The 23,655-nt window shown below is 35.7% G+C and overlaps 1 non-coding gene across 1 annotated transcript; it reads right to left on the bottom strand.

Moving 5' to 3' along the window:
• Positions 1 to 8,580: 8,580 nt before the first annotated feature.
• LOC125094488 (U4 spliceosomal RNA) lies at positions 8,581 to 8,722 on the bottom strand. Its single transcript, XR_007125518.1, has one exon. It is a non-coding gene; the product is annotated as a U4 spliceosomal RNA (small nuclear RNA).
• Positions 8,723 to 23,655: the final 14,933 nt, after the last annotated feature.

Genomic DNA, 23,655 nt, shown 5'->3' with positions numbered 1-23,655 from the left:
TATTTATTTATTTGACAGAGAGAGAGATCACAAGTAGGCAGAGAGGCAGGCAGAGAGAGAGGGGGAGAAGCAAGCTCCCTCCTGAGCAGAAAGTCCCATGCAGGGCTCGATCTCAGGACCCTGAGATCATGACCTGAGCCAAAGGCAGAGGCTTAACCCTCTGAGCCACCCAGGCACTCCTAATGTCATTATTTTTATTACTACCTATTTGATATATATTACCTTTGGTTAAATATATATTTTTTAATGTAAGTAAAGTTGATACATATAGTAACATTAATTTCAAATGTAAAACAGTGATTAAACAAGTCTATAAGTCATGGTATGCTTATCACAAGTGTAACTATCATACAGCCCTATTACAATACCATGAATGATATTCCCGAGTTTCTTATCTTCTGGGTAAATTTCATACCCATGTAATGTTCCCAGAAATACTTTCTGCATTAATTTGGAAATTAAAAAAAAAATAGGTGTTTTTGAGGGCATGCATCATCTCCTTGTTAAATGCAAGTTTTATAGAATTTAAGTAAAACAATTTATTCTGTTCAGGACAAAACTGGGTCATTAAAATTGCCAATTATTTTATACATGCCTGACATATTTTATTTATTTAAAAATTCACCTCTTCTGTATGTAAGCATACACTTTCTTTACCACTCATAAATGCATAGGAAAGGCTAATGAATTTAAACAAAAACAAAAACAAAACAAAACCAAAAAAAAGCATGAATCATGATACATATAAGTTCTTTTTTTTTTTTTCTCTTCGCACAGAGTACATTGGCTGCCTTTGTTCAGTTTTTTATCCTGGCATTTATGATATATGTTTCTCTAATTACCCTCTTTCTTCAACCTACTCTTTTTAGGATATCTTAGCTGTCTCAAGCAGAGCGTATCTTTTACATCATTCTTAACCTTTGCCTGGAGTTCCATTCTACCTTTGTCTAACCAACTTACAGGCATCCCACTGTGTGGAATTTCCCTATTATTCACCTACCAACAGTTTTGATGATTTCTTTCTTTAGAGTGGGGGGAGGGGCTGAAGGAGAGGGAGAGAGAATTTGAAGCAAGCTCTCTGTTCAGTGTGGAGTCTGAGGCAGGATCTTGACCCTGAGATCATGACCTGAGCCTACATCAAGAGTCTGATGCTTAACATACTGAGCCACCTAGACACCCAATGATTTCCTCTAACACTGTGTCATTTACCCATACATGTGATTGCCTCCTCAGGCATCAATAAGGTCCTTGAGGGTCTTATTCTCTGTATCCCAAGCTTGATATACAGACTTGCACATAATAAACCCCTCATCAATATTGTGAAAGAATGTAAAGAATGTAGAATATGGATACGTTTCTACTATAAAACTGATTGGAAAATTTTTATGAATGCCACTAATTTAGTATCAATCTCTCTCTGACCCCAGCAAAGAGTAAAAAAAAAAAAAAAAAATTACATTTAGTGGGCGCCTGGGTGGCTCAGTTGGTTAGGCAACTGCCTTCAGCTCAGGTCATGATCCCAGAGTCCTGGGATCGAGTCCCGCATCGGGGTCCCAGCTCTTGGGGAGTCTGCTTCTCCCTCTGACCTTCTACCCTCTCATGCTCTCTCTCACTCTCTCTCTCAAATAAATAAATAAAAATCTTTAAAAAAAAAAATTACATTTAGTGTGCACTTAAGAAATGAGGTAGGCTGACTTTTAAGGCAGAGAAATCATCCACAACTCCCCAGAATCTGTATGGTCGGTAAATGACTAGTCAATGGTATAGACGAATATGCATTTGGCTTTGAAGCTAACTTGCATTTTCATGGACATTCTTATAGTTACAGTATGTTAGAACAGATGGCATGCCTTTACATATATAGAATTATATTTAACTCACTCAGAAAAATTTTTAAATGTTAAACAATAGTTATAATATGAATGTGGAAAACCTTAAAAAGAGAGGAAAATAATAAATTGATTCTATACATTCTGCAATGATATTCTTTAAACAATCTTAAATATGTGATTTCTATTCTTGACAGGCAGTCTTATGTGTCCTTGTTGAGACAAGCTAATGATTATTAATATTTAAAATTTTTTTCTTAATCTTACCAATCCAGGAGCAATTTCAGACCATTCTATATCTTCTCTTTAAAGTATGTGAAAAGTTTTAAATTACTCTCTTTCCATATCCTCCTACACAGTTTCACAATGGAAATCACTTGCCTCTGCTCTGTCCTACACTTAACTTCACCATGAATAGAAAATATAACAATCTTCCACTACCCTTAAAGCATTTGTTCTTTTGTGAGTTTCTTACTACCTTCCAAGTAAGTCAGCATTTTAGAAAATGCTGCCTCTGTTCATAGCTCTGTCCCCTTTACCTGGGAAAAGAATGGATGCATAGAGACAATGAACCATGAAGTGGTTTTTATGATGTGTGGGATCTACAGAAAAAGAGACTCCACACAATAGAAATAAAACTTAATTTTAAACTTGTTTTTTAAAGAAGAAAATATACAATACTATGGTAGATGGAAAGAAATCAGAATGCTTAGACATATTTACAAGAGAATATATTTATACAACATTTATGGAGGGCAATTTGAATAAAAGAATACTGTTTTTCATAATCTAAAATCTAGAATTATAACCTGAACTAATATATTCTCAGAACAAATAAAACATGTATAAAAATATTTTGTTTCCAGAATGCTCAGCATAGTGCTATTTTACTACTCCAAAAGTTTTAGAGCCATTCAGATAAATACAAATAGGTAATTGGCCAAACGATGATAACACATGCTTGCATTGCCATGAACGTATTTTGGTTAATAACAGTGCACATTCTGGAGTCACACTCCAGTATTCTAGTGTGCCTGGGTGGCTCAGTCCATTAAATTTGGCTCAGGTCATTATCCCAGGGTCCCAGGTTGAGTCCCACATCAGGGCTCCCCTGTTCAGCAGGGAGTCTCCTTCTCCCTCTCCCTCAACCCCTCCCTTCTGTTTGTTTTCTCTCTCTCTCTCTCTCAAATAAATAAATAAAACCTTTAAAAAAGGCAATATATTCTATTTTGAGAATTAGACAGTATATAAGCCTTAAAGTAACTATTGCTAAAACATCCAAAGTATATACTTTAAGGCAATTTAAAAAAAGCAGATATCTAAATTATACCAGTAGCTCCAAGATGAATTAGATTTTAAAATTAATTTTCTTTACTCTCTAAAATGTTCCAGATATTAATGTAAAGTGTTACATTGCCACTGTTTTAAACATAACATTTAGTTAATAATTTTTTGAGTTGTCAGGGCTGGAGGAAAATATACATAGCATACATAAGCATATTTTTTCAATGGTTTATTAAAACAATAATCATAAATATATTAAGTAAATGCAGTTATTTTTATTTTTATATTTTTGGTTTGAAACTTTAATGAGAAAAAAATATATTGAATTCAAGAACACTGTATTTTGCCTGTCATTGGGTTAAGGGTTGGGAATACACATAACAGACCCAACAAACAGAATTTATATAAACAAAAATATACATAGTTATAGAATGAAAAACTAGTGCCTGGCTTTGGGATCACTTTTGGTTTCCTTTACACTCAGCAACAATGTTGGGGATCCTGGACACCCTGGACATTGTAGGGTGCCCTCCAACCTACCCACCTCCAGAAGCATGTGTTCCACCTTCCTCAGCAGTTGAACTACTGGGTATTTACCCCAAAGATAGAGATGTAGTGAAAAGAAGGGCCATATGCACCCAATGTTCATAGCAGCAATGTCCACAATAGCCAAACTGTGGAAAGAGCTGAGATGCCCTTCAACAGATAAATGAATATAGAAGATATGGTCCATATACACAATGGAATATTACTCAGCCATCAGAAAGGATGAATACCCAACATTTGCATCAACATGAATTGGATTGGAGAAGATTATGCTGAGTGAAATAAGTGAAGCAGAGAAAGTCAATTATCACACGGTTTCACTTATTTGTGGAGCATAAGGAATAGCATGGAAGATAGTAGAAGAAAGGGAAAAATGAAGGAGGGAAAAACAGAGGGGGAGATGAACCATGAGAGACTATGGACTCTGGGAAACAAACTGAGGGTTTTAGAGGGGAGGGGTTTGAGGGGAATGGGTTAGCCTGGTGATGGATATTAAGGAGTACACATGTTGCATGGAGCACTGGGTGTTATATGCAAATGATGAAGCATGGAACAGTACATCAAAAACTAATGATGTACTGTATGGTGACTGACATAACATATTTAAAAAAAATTAATTAATTAAAAAAATTCTCAGCATGCTTCTACACTTCAATAGACCATTTTGGTACCTCTTGGCGGCCTGGAGGCATAGAGGGAAATCCAGGGGATCCCACCCTCTGCAAATGCGCTTTCCACAAGGGTAGCCTCTTCATGTTGACATTCACAATTCTTAATATGTTTAAATTTCATTAGAATTTAAGCAGAGAAATGCTTTAAGAAGAATTATCACTTCTTAATAATTACTATAAAAATTAGCACTATAGCAATGGCTTTTCTGGCAATCATCTTAAATATTTAAATAAGATGGTGCCTGTGGCAAAACTTGCAAAATATTGTGAGTAATTAAGGTAGTTATCTAGATGTTGAAGAGGTTATGCTAAGGCACAGCGCTGAGCTTAGAAATGAGATGGAACAGGATTTTGATTTTGGGATTAATAATTTTGATATCTTCAGTTCTCCATTCAAAAGAATTAGGTCTGTACCACAAAAATCATTAAATCAAACCAAGCAAACAAACACCTCCTACTTTATTGTTCAATAAATAGTGAGATGTTTAAGCATCAAGTGAGTGTATCCTTTAGCTAGGTTATGAATGATTTGTATAAATACATAGATTATGGCTATATTCACTCATGAGCCATTTGAAACAATTGGAGTACATAGCTTACTAAAATATTTTCTTTGGAAAAGACTTCAGTTGTTCATAATTTTCAGAATAAAGTATGACAATGAAGAATTTTTTACATGGAAGCATTTAAAAGAGTGGTTTCTGACACTGCTCAACAGATCACAAATGATGAGAAGCCATGGGCAGGGGTGTGGAGAGAAGAAAATGTTGGATTTAAAGGAGGACAAAACTCTGAAGTCTTGTGAGGTCTTCTCAGATTCTTCCAGCAAATATTTAAGGTATATTCAAATTACTTATACTACTGTGAGCAGATTTATAGGAGTTAATAATGTATATTTTTTCATTTGTTTCTGTCTTTAAACGTCTAGTAAAGACACTGAACAGAATAAATGGAAGCTAATAGATAATTTCCTATGTAGATGTAGATCAGTGAAATATGAGCCTTACCATTCTGAGCAGACAGCTATGAAAAATCCATGGCCTTCTGCTCATTTCCCTATCCTTTAATCATAAATGAGTCCTTTAAAAATGAGCTTGATTAACTCAATCTCCTTGGATCTTATATCTGTTGATAAGTAAAACCCCTTTTCCTCTCCCCTGTTCAACTACAATGAGTACCAAATACAGTTTATTAAATTTTAATGTTGTAACTAAATTTTACTGTGAGCATTTTACTAATATTGCAGTGTAATTCCATTTTTATTTCTAACCAAACTGAGACTCCACACATAGTAGGTATGTGACATTTTCCAAAGGTTGGGTGTATTTTTTTTAATCTCCCTTGATTCTGTCAGATTCTCTTTATATACAAACTGGACTAAATTGATCATTTATTTTTCCATGTAATAAAAATTACATTTTTGTTCTTGTTTTTAGAAGCTGAAACTTAGTGTATTTATTTTTCTACATATTAGCTGAATACATGAATCTTAGCAATAAATTTATACACATACACAAATGCACACATGTATATATATACATATATACACACATGTATATATACACATGTTTTCCATTATATTTCAATAATATTTGAGTTAAATGAAAATGGCTTGATACATTTAAGCATATTTTTGAAAATATGCTATAAATAGAAGATTTTTGTACATTTAGAGAGTCAGTTTCTCCTCTTGGCATGGGCTTTAACACTATAGATTGGTCAACTCAACTTAGAGAGCTCTCCTGGATCATCTTTCTAAACTTTCTCCAACTTTGAAATAGTATTAATTTGTTCTGGTCTCTCCCCTGCCATATATATATATATATATATATATATATATGGCATATATATATATATATAAAAAATTGTATGAATACTAATTTTCATAAGCTTGTTAAGCTATACCACATCATTATTTCTCATGCATGTAAATATGGATTCCCTCTTAGGATAATATTTTCATTGAATGCACTAAGTTCTGTTTGTGAGAACATATGTTAAAATAACTCTAACTTTATGACATCCATGTATTTCAAGTTTAAATATCATTGCCAGAATCCAAGTGCATTCTACCAACTTTAAATCTCAGGCTCTATTACCTGCTTATGTAGAAATAAATATAAAGTAACACAGTACCTTAAAATAATTCTAGTAAGTCATGGTGTAATTAAACATTCTAATTCAAAAAGTAACATGCACAACTATTCTGACACTAAAATTGAAATCTGCAAAATTGTGTAATATGAAAGTATGAATTTTGACATCATTTCACTGATAAATGATCGCAAATAAACATTGATGTCTCCAACCATAAGTGAATTGTCAATGTGTTTTTCACATTGTCATTGTTTGTCACACTTTCTTGTGTTCAAACATTTTCAAATAATTAAAATCTGTTATTATTGTTGAGGTCATTCTATCTTCCAAATAGATAAAAGAAAACTGCTATGACACAGAAAAAATGCTTTGACTTATTTGTTGTTGTTCCAAGTCAAAACTTTCATTTTGTAATCATAAATTACTAAAGCAAAGACAAACATATGCAGAATGGCATTTCTCCAAAGAGAGATGATATACAAATCAAACAAGAACACTTTGAAACATTTTCCTAAGAGGTATCACAGAACATATGCTGTGGTTTTTTGAGCCAGTGGTTTTGATAATCCTCCACTGCTTTTTTTAGCCAATCTTGCCTCATGTTAGATGTATTATTTATAGTAATAAATTTACAAAATTGTATACCTATTTTATTTAAATTAAAAAAATGTGAGGGGCGCCTGGGTGGCTTAGTGGGCTAAGCCTCTGCCTTCGGCTCAGGTCATGGTCTCAGGGTCCTGGGATCAAGCCCCGCATCTGGCTCAGGTCATGGTCTCAGGGTCCTGATCGAGCCCCGCATCGGGCTTTCTGCTCAGCGGGGAGCCTGCTTCCCTTCCTCTCTCTCTCTCTGCCTGCCTCTCTGCCTACTTGTGATCTCTGTCTGTCAATAAATAAATAAAATTTAAAAAAAAAAGAAAAGACTTCATTTAAAAAAAGAAAGAAAGAAAAATGTGAAATGCATAATTCAATTGAAACATATTTTCTATTTTATCATCTAATATTTTTAAATTATTGTTTTTATTTTTAGTAAATTTTCTCATTCTACTAAAAAAAATCCAAAGGTAATTTATTCTTTTTTTTCTCTAAAAAAAAAAAAAAAAAAGCCAGAGATCAAGTACCACTAGTTCTATGTGCTAATAGAAGTTTTTTTCATGGTTTGTGAGAAGTCTGAAAGTTTCATGAATGAACAAAATTATATTTTACTATAAGCTTTGTCCTAAACACCTGGGACAAATAATTTTCTTCTTTGACATTTAAACTTGAATTGTTTACCAAAAAAAAAAAAAAAAAAAATGTTGGAAGTCTCATATCATTATATATTTAACATAATCTTTTCCCAGACTTTAATTTCCTAAAGATAGAGGTAGATCTTTCTTAAATAATGTACTTTTATAAGATCCTATAAATATCATTTCTACATTATTGTTTATGGCTGGGTTAACAAGAGCAATAGAGACAAATGATAATCACTTAAGTGCTTGCTGAATGCCAGGAACATTATACTTATTTTTCACCCAGCTGTCTAAGATGGGCATTCTTATTACCTTATAGATGATGACTATGGGCTTGAGAAAGTTTACTCGCCTTAACCAAGGTTATGAAATTAGCATATAATAAGTTTCAGGTCATCTGGCTTGAAAGTCTATCTTCTTTCCATTAATATGTTATGAATGTTAAGTCTTCGTTTGTAAAATGGGTCAAGATGTATCATTAAGACCTTGGTCTTGGCTGATGGATTGCCCATGAGACATAATATTGGACATGATATTGGGATGTATGTCAGCATTATGACCATGGTAAGTTTTTAATCTTGTAGATATCTGCCAAAAGAAAATAAATGACAAGATAATTATATAGGTGCTTATTTGTTCCAGCTCTAAGTTATTTAATTTATTGCCTTGTATAAATATATTTTCCAAGTGTTTCACCAGTCATCATAACATACAGCTTTTTGAGTGGACGCATGTTACCCCATGTCTGTTTAATCTCATTTTTCTTATGGCTTATGATATTGCACACAATGCAAATAGCTAATAAGTTGATTTTATTACCAAGAACTTTCTGAATGATACTTGTGGAATTAATAATGTATGCTATTTTCAAATGTACCACTTTTACTTCATATGCATGGTATGCTATTAAAGTTGATATTTTATAATACGGATATACACAGGCACAAATGAAGTTTGATTTTAGTGGTTAAGACAATGTAATGATATATAATATTCCTTTCAATTAGCAATAATCACACCTCAGAAAACCTCTTTGGCTATGATACTACCACTGCGCAAAGCTAAGGTAATATTCCTATTCCTATTCCTACTCAAATATGTAGATTCAGTAGCAACATCAAAAAGCATTAGTTGCATAACTACTATACCTAAGGAATGAGTTTGAGTATCATTTTTCCTTCTTTACAAAGATTATAATCAAGTTGCAGAGAGGATATTTGCACAAAAAGTCAGGGATATAAAATTATGAGGCAATACTTGATAATTGTGAAAGGAAAGTTTTAGATAGGTTTTCCTGTAAGAATTCAGAAGAGTAGTGACCAGTGAGGGATGATGTGCTCATAAGATGTAGTTTTAAAAAGTAAATTACAAGATGTCAGATAGAACCTTCAAACTACAATTCCGGTCTGACAACTTGAGAAACAAGAGTGGAAAGAACGGAGAAGAGAGATTCATATTGCAGAGAAGTTGCCAGAATGTTTCAGCCATACTTATGGCTAGTCTGCAAGCCAAAATAACTTACTAAAGGATTCTATATCTCAGGACAGAGTTGCCACATAGGTTCACTCACAATAGCAATAGCAAAAGGGAGTATTAAGACATGGAAAAATGGATAACCAGGGTTCCACATGTATCCCTCACTACTCTCATTGAAATAAGCAGTCTTCCCTCCTCTTCTTCCTCAGAGTCAATTGCCTTACCAAAAGAGTGGTTCTAATTCTTGTCTGCCAGATCCTGCTCTTGAGAAATTTAAACAGTCCTAAAAATAACCATAGTTTGTAGCTTAATGTTATCCTTGTTACATCCTATGGCAAGAGCAATTCTGTTTGTAAACTAAAAACTAAAATAATTCATATTCCAGAGTTACAGGGACTTCATACAAAAAAAAATCTCCCAATTGGCTTTTGGGAGAGGTAATAAATAAATCCACTCCTGCTTCCTTCTCTTTGTTCTTGAACCAATGTTTATTGTCTGTTTGTTGGTTTTGTTTTGTATTTTTTTCATTAGACACACTGTTCCATATACAGGTGTTTGATTTAATGTTTGGTTACATCATGAAGGATGCCAACACACTCTTTCAGATTCTATCTCCAGGTGGCATGTGAGTTATGCCATTAGAAGCCCAATCCAATATGCTATGAGACCAAAAGCTTCAGAATGGTATGGTAAGTGATATCACAGGTGGATCCCAGAGTTCACTGTGAGGAGGGTCTAATGGTCTGATGATTTGTTGTGTCAGATTCCATGCTGGTGGATCAGTTTTTCAGTGAGTACATAGATAGTGGTATTGAATGAGGATCTTTGTATAGGAAGTTTGACACTTACTAGAGATAAATATCTCTCCCGATGAGGTTGAGTTGCTGGACTTTGCAGGATAGAAAGGTACCAACATAGTCAACTTATTGGGTAATCAAGTAGTCTTCCAAAGAATAGTGTACAAGTGTACTTATTGTTCTCTGTTGTTGGATAATTTAATATTAAGCAGTAAGTAAGTATTGGAAAGTAGGAGTTCATCTTTTTGGGCTCATGCATAGGGTTCACTTTTACCATCTTGGCCACCTTGTTTATGTGCTAGTCATGCTGGTTCTAGAGTGGCCAATGGTAAGAACCAAAGACCACTGACCAAGTCATTTTGTCTACTTAGTGGTTTTCTACTCCTTCCATGATAATGCTTGTAGAGGTCATGGATATCCTAGCCTCCTCTTGCTCCTCATTCTGTGTAATCATCAATTTGTAATTGATACAATGTATAACTGCAATGTGGAGGTTACTCCAACTAACAAGTATATCAACCCCAATTACCTACATCACTTGGTGATTCTACTTATGCTATGCAAGCACTATGAACCAAACTTTAGACACAAAACCATTATTACCTATCTCCCCCCATAAGCCACCACTCTAATGGGAAAGAAGTGTCAAGAAGATGCTTACATTCCTCAGGTATATGGTGGTAAATTACCTTGGAGAAGTATTTGAAGGTTTTACACAATGAAATAATACTAACCACAATGCTACTGATTTGTACTTCCTAGGAACCTAATCTCTTCAGTTAATGGGTATTGCACCTAAAAATTGGGTTGAGTCCAGGAACTGAGCAAGGGATCTTTATTTGTTATTTGGGTGACTACTGTCAGCCTCTTGATTCTATATATATTTTTTCCCAGTTAGAAATGTTAAGCATAAATCTTATCGCCTTTTTGTAGTTGTTGTTGTTGTTTTTGGCCCCTTGATGTATTATGCTCTATTAATTGTCTTCAAGACTCCCTGTGGATCAAGATGTTTTGGCTTCTCCTCTAGTCTCACTAGTCTCTATGATCACTGTAGCCTCTGTCTTTTGGCATTTAAGCAACTATGCTGGGCTGCTATTATTTGTGGGGTAGAGGAGGAAAGTGGTGCATAATTATCCATGGATATGAACAAGCCAATATTTGTGACCTACTGCCAGCTTTGACTCAAGAGAAGATCTGGTACTAAACTTCTTAGTGATGCTAAGTAGTGAACCTCTCACCAGTGTCTTCCTGATGATGGAGGTGAAGGGCATCCTCTAAAGTTATATACTGTATTCATTCCAGCATTCCCACATCCTCAGCCTTTTTAGAACTTCCACATCTGTTTCAGTTATCTATTGCTGCACAATAAATTATTCTAAACCCCAGAAACTTAAGATATCAAGCATTTATTATTTCATCTATTATTTATTAGGTTCTGGAAACAGAAGGTTAAGCTAGGTGGTTTGGGTTTGGGGTCTTTCAGAAAATTGCAGTCAAGATGTTAGCCAGAGCTAAAGTCATCTAAAAGCTTAACTTGGACTGGAAAACCCACCCCATGATCACTCACTTACACTTCCTGGCAAATTTAGTTCCATTTGTGGTCAGGAGTTGTTATACCTAACCATATGAGGTTCTCCATAAGATTCTTGAATATCCTCATGACATAGTAGGTGCCTTTCATCAAAATCAATGATCCAAGAGAAGGTGTTAGGGAAAGCACATTATTTTTATATATGACTCTTGGAAGTTGCACATCTCCATTTCTGCCATACCCTACTGGTTTCATAGAATACAACGTGTCTGATACAATGTGAGATGGTACTACTCATGGAAATACATAAATACCAAGAAGAGATCATTAGGACCATCTTGGGAGCTGACAACCGTAGTTTGATTTCTGGGCCCCAACATTAACATCTCTTCCACATAGGAATACATTATTTCTTTCCAGTAAACCAAAAGTTTTATCCCTTTTTGTATCAGTTCAAAGCCTAGAATTGTTTCAGTTAGTCAGGTCTAGGTGTGGATAAATTTCCTCTAGGGTAGTTCTTTACAGATATAGATATAGATATTATTTATTTATTTATTTATTTGAGAGAGAGAAGTGGAGGTAGGAGCAAAAAGAGAGAAAATGAGAGATAGAATCTCAAGGAGATTCCTTGCTGAGTGTGGAGCCCGATATAGGGCTCCATCTCACAACTGTGCAATCATGAGCTGAACTAAAATCAAGAGTCAGTCACTTAACTGACTGAGCCACCCAGATGCCCCTAGTGTAGTTATTTAAGCATAACTCTTCAAATAGTTCTTCTCATGAATTTGAACTATCCCATAATGATGTATCATGCATTTGAGCAGAGATATACCTTTTCTAAAATGTTTAACCAACATTTTCTGTGATGCAAACAGAAAGGGTTTTTTGTTTGTTGGAAACTCAAAAAAAAAAGTTTATAAGTTAAAGTGTTTATAGTTTAAACTGGATTTAAGAGAATATTCAAGTGAGACATACTAGATAATTTCAAATATTCAATATGTGACAATATGAATGAGGATTTCCTAAGGGTCATGATAATAGTACAAATAATTCTGAAATGTCCTGACAAGAAGTGGAAGAAAGAACATAGAATTAATGGATCAACCAAAGAGAATGATAGGATAGCCTTGTGAATGCAAGGTATCAGGTTGAAGTTAGTGTTCTGAGAAGATGGTCACCCTTTTCCAGAATGCTATATATATGCTAAATCATTTACCATTATACACTCCTATTTTTGCAATAGGTATGTACGGAGATGTATAACTAAGGGACAGAAGCTGGAGTATCTGACTTTACCAACACTTCCCATGACTCATTGGAAGAGTTTGTGGTTCCATTCTCATAACTCAGTATTTTGTAGAATTTGATTCCTATTTCCCAAAAGAGGAACATTTCCACTAAGGTACAAAGAAAGAGGAAGTCCTATTGGATTTTAAGTTACAGCTAGTTTTCTGAGCCTTTTATGCACCTTGTGCTGTGGAATAAGCCAGCAAGATAATGAATCATCATACTGGTGGGGTTAATTAATTTTAGTCATTAGGAGGATGTAAGGTAGGGATAAATATATCTGGCAACAATTCATCTCTCATTTCTGTCAAGGTGAGCCTGGTCCAGCATGCAAACTTAACCTTTTGCCTTTTTATTTTCAGTACAGTTAGATAAACCCCTGCATTGATCCCCATGCCATGCTATATGGATCAGCTTTAAACACACATTCCAGAATAATAAGTATCTATTTTGACGTACGCTGTGATAGCTGATCAACAAGAAGATGTTCATTTGAAAAGTATCACATGTTCTCCCAAAAGCAGGTACTGAGATGGACATGTGTGCTTAGGTCATTTATTTGGTGAGCACCCCTGTGATCAATGTTTGGGGGAAAGCAGTAGAAACAAGACTGATCAGAAGGAGATACTGGGCAGAAGTTTCTCTCACCAACACTGAGAGCATCTTTGAAAGTGGGGGAGCCCTAAAGAGTTGCCCTGAGTTCCAGGGAGAAGACTAAGACTCTATGGCCCTGTGTTGATCATCACTAAACATAGTTTGATTGGAGAAGGAGACATAGACAAAAGGGAGGTGAATCTTTTCAGTGAAAACAATTACTGAAGGAGACTGAATTCTCAGATGACGATTTTCTTTTGAGGCAGAATAACAAATATGTCAGTCCTGTGTGGTAGGAAGGTATGCTATGTAGCTTACACAGTGAAGCAAGACCCAAGAGTCCTCCCTTCATGCTATTTAGACCCACTTGCTTAATTTGAGTCCTAGAAACAAGTACTTCAGTGCAATGGGCCTCTTTCTCAGGGGAAAATATAAAAGAAAAATGAATGGAACAAAGGCAGGACCATTTCCCACAGCGAGTTTAGAGGCAGCACATTATCTCCATTCTCTACCTTACTAAATACCCCCTCCCTGAGCTAGAAGCACTTTTGTTATCAAGATAGGTCACCCGGTATAGTCTGATGAAACAGGTTTCACTCCGCACTCTGTCCATTCCAGACAGATTGTTCATCTACTTCATCTGTGCATCCTTCTTTCTGCTGCCTGCAGTGCTATCACCTCAACCTCCTCCATGATACACATGGAATTTGTTCATGTTTCAACTCAAAGCACTCACCCAAGAAAGCCTTTTCCAATTCCTAGATAAGATCAGCTATCCCTCTTACATACACTTAGAATATGCTGCTTAGTTTCTTTTTATCACTTATGGTTTGAATTTAATATTTGCATGAAAAATTGATGAAAACCAACCTCCTCTAATAAATGGTAAGGGTAAACACTGTGTTTTCCCTACCATTGTATCCTTAGAGGCCAACAGTGTCTTCCTAGAAGTAAAATCATAAAGATGTTTGTTGAATAAATATATGTTGGTAATCATTTTGTTTGAAATCTCTTGAAAACATTTAGCCAGAAATTCCCAGTTTGTATTTTTGGGAAGAAAAAGTAAACTTATACCTATTCTTTTTATCTATCATATGCTAGTTGAATACAAGTTAAATATAAATTTATATGCTTACAATAAGAACCTGTCTTCATGGGGATCCATTTTGGTCACATTCTCAGAACATGTAAGATATCACTTATACTGTCAAGCCCATCCTCATATGTTGCCTTTAATTATTATCTCTGTTCATTTGCATTGAAATTTATTCCTTTGTCTCAATACGGGGCAACATGAGAACAAAAACTCTCTCTATATTTTATTAGGAACCGTAGTCCAACTCATAAAAAGAGAGACCCCCATTGGGCTAAGGACACATTGTTAAATGGATGCATGATTATATTCTACATGTCACACTTAATTGAAAAGCAACCTTGAAATTCAGTAATATCTCACTCAGGAAAGCAGAAAATCTAAAATAAATTAAAATGCAGTGGTTTATACTTTTTGCCCCTATGACAGACTGGCCCGACTTAAGCAGTCTTGATTTACTAAAATCTCTTGAGGCTCAAGTCACTAAAAAAAAGTGTAAGTCACTACTGCTATATTTCAGTAAAGGCTAACATTTTGCTTCAGCATATGAAAAAATTGGATCTTCAGAAGAGATGTTAACAGAATGATAAATGATATCTTTAAATTTAGGACTTTGGGTTGAATGCTACCCAACATGTTTCCTCACAGAAATTATAAGACCACATGGACAAAAGCCTGCTTTAATATCAACAAAGGTAAAGAAGAGGAAAAAATAAACTTTTTAGAGGTTGCATTTTGCACCTTTCATAAATAATTTTTTTACCGTAAATCATAAGCTCTATGTAAGTCATGCATGTAATTAATTTTATTCTAAAATATTTTCATATTTTATGATGATATCTATGATATCTATGATGTATTAGCATGTTCCTGAGTAATGCTCCCGCTGAGAACAACTAGAAAATAGAAACAAACTAAAATATAAAACAAAGGTATCTCCCTTTTAATGGCATGGGAGAGATGATAAGATTAATGGGACCTATGAGACTTAGGGGACAAATCAGAAACAAACAAAAAATACTCATAAGGGTATATGAACACGGAGATGCTGAGCAAGAACTATCTTAGGAGGAAGAGAATCTTAACCAATCCTTCCAAGGTGCTGGAATTCAAAAATTGAGATTTAGGATAACCAGTGCATCAGGGCTTGAGAAGTCAAGATACCAAAGAAAAGCAAACTACATAGAAATGAAGCCAGCCACCTGAGCCGGCATTCTCCTAAAGATTTTACCAGACCGTAAATTGTCACGTGTAACGTGCAGAAGCTGCTCAGAGTCACTGAGAGGCTCCTCATGCTAGGCAAATAAACACCGGGGTTGAAGGCCAACCACAATAGAAAAAGTCTGGGAAACACTTCCCCGGGGCTCCTGAAAGATGATACTATGATTGTGGCAAATTATTGTTTATTTTTTTAAATCTGCTTATTTGTTTGAGAGAGAGATAACAAGGAGAGGGGAAAAGGGAAATAATCTCAAGCAGACTCTGCTGAGCTCAGAGCCCAAGTGGGGCTTTTTCCCAGGACCCTGAGATCATGACAGGAGCCAAAATCGAGTCAGATGCTAAGCGACTGAGCCATCCCAGTGTCCCTGTATGTGGCAATTTAGCAGTAATTTACAAACCACTTAATTGTTAATTGTACCTTATATTTTGAGATAATGTATTTAGACACTGTACACTGGAAGTCCCTTCAACTAGAGTCATTGTGCTGCTTTTCTGCCCTAGATGAGTTTTCTGTTACCTTTACGGTCAAAGTTCTTAAAATTGCAGAAATACCACCATGCCAGATGTCACTTTTCTGAGTAAACCTGTAAACATTTCTCCTTTGCTAATTGAAAGACTACTGCAGGCAGAACGGGACTATCTCCCTGTTTCCAGGGAGCTTGACTTTCTTTCCCCAGCAAGACTGCCAGAATACAGTTGAATTCCCACTGGTTCTCAGCCTCCAGCAGATTTAAGTGGCACTCCAGCAGGCAGCTCTCCTGTGAGTTTCAGCATTATGCCAGTAGGCAGCTTCCTAGTAGGTCCTGCTGGCACATCAGTGAGAAGTTTCTTTGTGCTTCTCTCCAGCACCCTAGGAAGCTCCTCATCAAGATTTACCCATGTCCCAATGGGCAGTTTCCTGATTTTCAGCCCTTGACTGTGGCATCTCAGCAAACTTCTCCATCAGAGACTGCAGTAACAATATATGCTTTCCAACGAATGCATCTCAGACTTAGGGGGAGGCAAGATTCTCCCATGTTTGTTCTTTTCTTAGGTACTCTGCTTCAGTCTTAATAGCTTATATTTGCTACTACTTCCTTCTTTAGCATGCTCTTTAACCCTTTTTAATGGGCACTAATCAGTTAATAGATTTTTATGTTAAAATTCTTGGGTTTAAATACTGGTGTGATTTCTGTCCCCTAATAGGACCCTGACTAATATATCCATCATCTTATTTTTTTTTTAAGATTTATTTATTTATTTATTTGACAGAGAGAGATCACAAGTAGACGGAGAGGCAGGCAGAGAGAGAGAGAGAGGGAAGCAGGCTCCCTGCTTAGCAGAGAGCCCAATGCGGGACTCGATCCCAGGACCCCGAGATCATGACCTGAGCCGAAGGCAGCGGCTTAACCCACTGAGCCACCCAGGCGCCCCCATCATCTTATTTTTTATAGTTTAATTTTCTCTTATCTACATACTTCTTACTTATACCAACTTATACCTTATCTACAGCTTGTCGCATGTCATGTCCCATTCATTTTTATTAGTCCTGCTAAGACACAGCCACATAAATGATGCCTATTTGTAGAAAAAGATATTATTATTTAAGATTTTATTTATTTATTTAAGATAGAGTGAGAGGGAGAGAGCACAAGCCGGGTGAGCAGCAGGCAGAGGGAGAAACAGGCTCTCCCCTGAGCAGGGCCTCAATTCCAGGACTCCAGGATCATGACGTGAGCCGAAGGCAGCCACTTACCAACTAAGCCATTCAGGTGCCCTGAAAAAAATTTAGTTATTGAAAAGAAATAAGCAACCCACACAAGAAGGATTGGTTTTATCGTGTACTAAGACACATTATTTAAAAATCAACAAGAAAAAAAAAAATCAGCCTAAGATCTCTAAAATTTCTTCCCAGAATAAGATGCTGTAATGCAATCATCCTAATAATAAGAGTTTTCTGTTCAGTGAAGATGTCATTGAATTTGTTCCAAGTTGTATATTTGTCTTAACAATATTCTGACAAACAATTTTTAAGTAAGGATGATTGACAGGTTTTGGCAAATTATACATATTATAATAATAAAAGATTCCTAATAACTTTATAGATGATGAAAATGTTCGCTCAATCATAATAAATTAAATTTTAGAATGTTTCCTAAAGAAAAGTTTATGTAATTGAGTTTGTTCTCACTTTTATTATAGGGACATTTTGGTAGCAATTTACAACATGATTTTCATATTGATATTTCACTCAAGTTTTGAGGAACTAGGATAAAAGGAGCACAAGCAAGGCAAGATTGTCTTCATCTTTTTCTTGGTCTTCAAATCCATGTCTATAAATGAATTTTTGATTCAAATGAAGTATCCACAACCAATGAAAACTACTACATATTTTATCCTAAATTAAGACTGAATTTTTCTTACCTTCATTACCAATGGGGATTAAGCACCTTTTCCTACCTGTTATTTTGTAGCAGTAAGAAGCATTTAAGCAATAGTTATGGTTATGAGTGCCATCAAATATTACCATTCACACATGGGCACAGGACTTCAGCTATGAAAACCAGATGCCAGTATTAGTATGAATTATTCATTTTTAAAAAAATATTTAAATTCCTGTTAGTTAACATACACTATATGATTATTTTAAGTGTCCAGTACAGTCATTCCACACTTTCATAAAACACTTGGAGCTCCTTACAACAACCATTCTTAAGCACAGCCACTTCTGTACAACTGAAACTACAGAGAACTACAAACCACATATTCTTGTGATGGTCAAATATTTAAAAACACTTTATAATACAAACTTTTGTAATTAGCTTCCAATTGATTAAGCATTACTAAACAACATTGTCAGAGATGACCTAAGAAGAATATGCAGAATCTGGTCGTATTTCTTCATGAACTTTTAAAGAGAAATAAGTGGTTTCTAAGACCATTAGGAAAATGAATTTATCCTCATCATACTATTTCAAACCTCTCTTTATTTTATTGAAAATATCTAATTTTGACTTAAGAAGTATTGGGTAACTGGAAAAGGTACCACCTTCTTTGCAGTTGAACCCCATTGTTTGCCTTACTCCTATTAGCTTTTACTGGAACTTCCTCCTGAAATAGGGAATGATAATAAACTAATGATGCCTCTTTAACTCTTGTATATTTCTTTCTAGACTAAAACATATTTTCAGGGGCACCTGGGTGGCTCAGTTGGTTAAGCCTCTGCCTTAGGCTTAGGTCATGATTTCAGGGTCCTGGGATCAAGCCCCATGCTGGGCTCCCTGCTCAGTGGAAAGCCTGCTTCTCCCTCTTGCTCTTCCTCTGCTACCTCTCTGCCTACCTGTGCTATCACTCTGGCTCTGTCAAATAAATAAATACAATCTTAAACACACACACACACACACATATTTCCTGTAATACTGAGTTAAACAATTTTTCTGCCGCTAGAAGGAGTAAACTGAGGCTTAGGGAAAGGAAGGGCTTTGCCATTGTCACAATATATGTGTGTGGAGGCCTAGACTTAAACCAAGGTCTTTGTATGTTGGCAACATTCATGGATATCAGATGAGAAGTTGTAATGTACCAAACATAGAGATAACTTAAGATAATTATGACAAGGGCACCTGGGTGGCTCAGTGGGTTAAGCCACTGTCTTTGGTTCAGTTCATGGTCTCAGGGTCCTGGGATTGAGCCCCATGTCAGGCTCTCTATTCAGCAGGGATCCTACTTCCCCCCTCTCTCTGACTGCCTTTCTGCCTACTTGTGATCTCTATCCACCAAATAAATGAATAAAATCTTTAAAAAAAAGAGATAATTATGACAATAACAGCAGTACTTTTACGGTGACTTTACTATGTGATAGAGAATGTAACAAGTAGTTTATGCATGGTATAATTTATATCTATATCTGTGTATCTATAACTACGATTATATCTCTATCTTAATCTCTATGTCTATAATCTTTCAAAGCTTAGAAATTGACTCAAGTCAAATATCCAAGAAACAGCAGAACACAATGAAAAGGTAAATCAATAATATATGTTGGGCCATCCCTGTGTCAAATCTTTCCTCATGAATATATTGGATTATACAGACTACCAGCTCCTAGTTCTGTTCTTAGTGTACCTCCTTATTCATAAGGGAATTCAGATTCTGTCATAGAAAGCTTCCAAGGATAAGGACAAGATAGTAATTCTTTCCTTTTGAGAAATATATGTTAATTTGTACATTCATTCAACATGTTTTGTTTTGTTTTGTTTTTAGCAAATATTTTGTTAAGCAGGTCATACAAGAAAATGGTGAACTTCATCTATTTATTGAGAGCTAAAGAAAAAAGAATTATTTATTTAGTTTGAGAGAGATAGAGAGGTAAGGGGCAGGAGAGGAAGAAAAGGAATCTGGAGCAACCTCCCCACTAAGCACAGAGCCCTACACAGGGCTTAATCTCAGGATCCTGAGATCATGACCTGAGCCAGAATCAAGAGTTAGAAGATCAACTAACTGAGCCACCCAGGTGCCCCAATTTATTGAGCTTTAAAAAAAAACAAAAAAGGTTTTCCAGTAAATTTTACTGTTGGCTTGATTATGCCTTGCACATTCTTTCTAAGGTTTATTTTAAGATATTTTATGCTTTATTTTTATTGTTGAAATTCTGAATGAAATTAACTTTTCATTATATTTTCTAAGTTTGAAAATGACTAATTTTTATAAGATTTTCCATCTTTGTGTGTAGGGAATTGTTACCATACTTTATGGGATTTAAGGAAAGGGGAGTAACTTTTTTCCTCCTCCTCCTCTTCATTTTTGGCTCAGTGGGTTAAAGCCTCTGCCTTCGGCTCAGGTCATGGTCCCAGTGTCCTGGGATCGAGCCCCACATCGGGCTCTCTGCTCAGCAGGGAGCCTGCTTCCTCCTCTCTCTCTCTCTCTGCCTGCCTCTCTGCCTACTTGTGATCTCTGTCTGTCAAATAAATAAATAAAATCTTAAAAAAAAAAAAAGAAGTCAGTATTTGCACAGCTTGCTTCATGCTAAGATTCTAGACATGTGATTTTTAAGGAAATTCCATATTTACAAAATTTATTTTTAATATTAAGTAAAGATTACATAAATTCCTAGCTTTAAATTCTTACCTTTATCAGACTTGTATCTTGGACTCTGTATCAGGAAACAAAACAAGAAACAAAAACAGATGTACCTATTAAACAATGACTTAATTATAAGACTGGAATATCTCCTATTCTCTCTCTATATATATATAATCTCATTCTGATATATTTTTGTGCTTCTTTACTGGTTTTCCTCCTATCCTAAACATTTCCACCCTCTTTTTAAAGTGAAGGTCCACTGTAAATAAATGTCAATAAATCATCAACAGCATAGATACTGGGAATATAAGGGATACTCTCACTTTTTAAAAGTATATAATTCTACATAAAGTATATTTTACATATACATACACACACACACACACACACATACAGAAGATAAGTGAAAAAGTAGAGTGAGAAATACTATGGTATGGAAACCTGAATTATTATGATAAATAAATGCTTGCAAGGGATTCTGACAGAGGGAGCAGAATGTATAAACCATTAGAGGTAGGAAATGTTCTGAGAACTCAGTTTCTATAATAGAGCTGGAATCTTGAGTATGAAATGAATAAGAAAAAGAACTTTAAGAATTGAAGCTATCAGGGGCACCTGGGTGGCTCAGTGGGTTAAGCCTCTGCCTTTGACTCAGGTCATGATTTCAGGGTCCTGGGATTGAGCCCCCTCATCGGGCTCTCTGCTCAGTGGGGAGCCTGCTTCCCCCCACTCTCTCTGTCTGCCTCTCTGCCTACTTGTGATCTCTGCCAAATAAATAAATAAAATCTTAAAAAAAAAAAAAAGCTATTGAAGCTATCAGAGAATAGAAGTGGAATTTCTCTTTTGCCATGCTGTAGGGTCTTGGATTTATCCTGAGAAAAATCAAAAGTCATTGCAGAGTTTTTAGATTGAAGGTAATTAATTACAACAGAGTTTTTGTAGTACAGTTTAAACTTCAGTATTGAAATAGACCGCAGGGGGAGAAAACAGGCAGAAAGACCCATTAGGAGTTGAAATGTATCACAAACTAGATAAAAATGATGGCTTAAGGGGCGCCTGGGTGGCTCAGTGGGTTAAGCCGCTGCCTTCGGCTCAGGTCATGATCCCAGGTCCTGGGTTCAAGCCCCACATCGGGCTTTCTGCTCAGCAGGGAGCCTGCTTCCTCCTCTCTCTCAGCCTGCCTCTCTGCCTACTTGTGATCTCTCTCTGTCAGATAAATAAATAAAATCTTTAAAAAAAAATGATGGCTTAAGTAAAGCTAATGCCAATGGAAATGAGAATATATGATTTATAATATATTAATATACAGAAGTCATAGGTATAGAGACAGGATTAAGGAAAACGGAGAAGTCAGGAAAGACACATATATACCTGATTTGGTCCAAATGAGGGATACTAATCACCATGTTTGTGTTAAAAAAAAGAAGGGAACGTTTAGGGAAAATACACTATTGTGAATTTAGTCTTGCAACTGTTGAATTTCAGGTGCCTATGCCATCTGTTCAAATACCAAGAAGATATTTGAAAACATAGGCCCAGATGTCAGGAGAGAAACCTGGGCTGAGAAAATTGAGAGTTACAATATATAGATTTCGAGTACTGCCACTGGAGGGAATGATTTCTATAGAGATGACAGAAGAAGTGAGAAGAGAGCCTAAGACAGAATGTTGAGGAAAATATCAGAGAAATTTAAAGAGAAAGCAACCCCTTCTTCTACAACTCACAACATTGTAACATAACAAAAATTTCCTTGAGCACACTATTTACCTGCAGTCTTGATATCTGCAAGCTACTCAGTTTTCTTATACTCTGTTAAAAGGTGAAAAAGTAAGAACAGGGTCAATGAAGCTCCCTCATTTACTAAATATCTTTCCACCATTCTGCAATTAATTACTTATCACATCTTCTTCCTCCTTTGAGGATCATGCCACTCACCTACAGCACATGTACCTTAACTAATAATTAAAGATAAAAAAGTCTGTCTTACATTATTCATTGTATAATTGCTATATCATCTCCTACGCTTCTTACTCTGTTTCAATATCGCCTTTACCTTCTATTTGTGTTGAGCTCCTAAACCAAGAACTTGAAATCCATAACTTAGGCCATTCTGGACAAAATGCTTACGTCCATTGACTTCTTGATTTTATTTATTTATTTTTTTGGTCATATACACCTTGCTGACTCAGACCTAAGATCAATTCTGTACCTAGTTGTGCCCTTCCAATTTCTTTTACTTTCTAAGGATTTATTTATTTATTTGAGAGAGAGTGAGAGTGAGTAAGAGGAAGAGGAAAAGAGATTCTCAGTCAGGGCAGCTCCATGCAGGGTTCAATCCCAGGACCCTGAAATCATGACCTGAGCTGAAATCAAGAGTCCAAAGTTTGACTGAGCCATCCAGGAGACTTGGTCCCTCCTAATTTATAACTCAGAAACCTTGGTTACAATCACATAAACGAGCAGTTTGGTAGCTCAAGAAATATTTCCTATATGAACACTGAACTGCTCCCTCTTTTTTTTTAAATAATGTCCAACCTTGCAACCCTCTCTAAACTTAACTCTTTATTTCTCTTCTGTTTCACTTCCCTGGGAAGAGGAGACTACTATTTTGTGTCCTTACTTTCTCCTATGTAGTTTGGATCTGCAAACAATCTGGCTCTGATCTCATACCTCTAAAGAAACAGTTCTTTATGAATCAGTAATGTTTTGCAGGGGCCAAAGACCTTGATGAATTTCAATATATCAATGAGGATAGAGGAAATGTGTCTATTTATCTGAGATGTGTCTACTGCCTCTAAGAATATCACTCATTCCTCCTTGGCTAGACAAATACACAGTCTCCATTCAATTATATACCAGTGCCCAGACTCTTATTTCACATGACATCTCTGTTTAAGCAAACCATACCCACAGGAAGGAAAAAAAAATACACACAC

Source organism: Lutra lutra, chromosome 2 (assembly GCF_902655055.1).
Source record: "Lutra lutra chromosome 2, mLutLut1.2, whole genome shotgun sequence".
NCBI lineage: Eukaryota > Metazoa > Chordata > Mammalia > Carnivora > Mustelidae > Lutra > Lutra lutra.
This window is presented reverse-complemented; position numbering and strand designations above follow the sequence as displayed.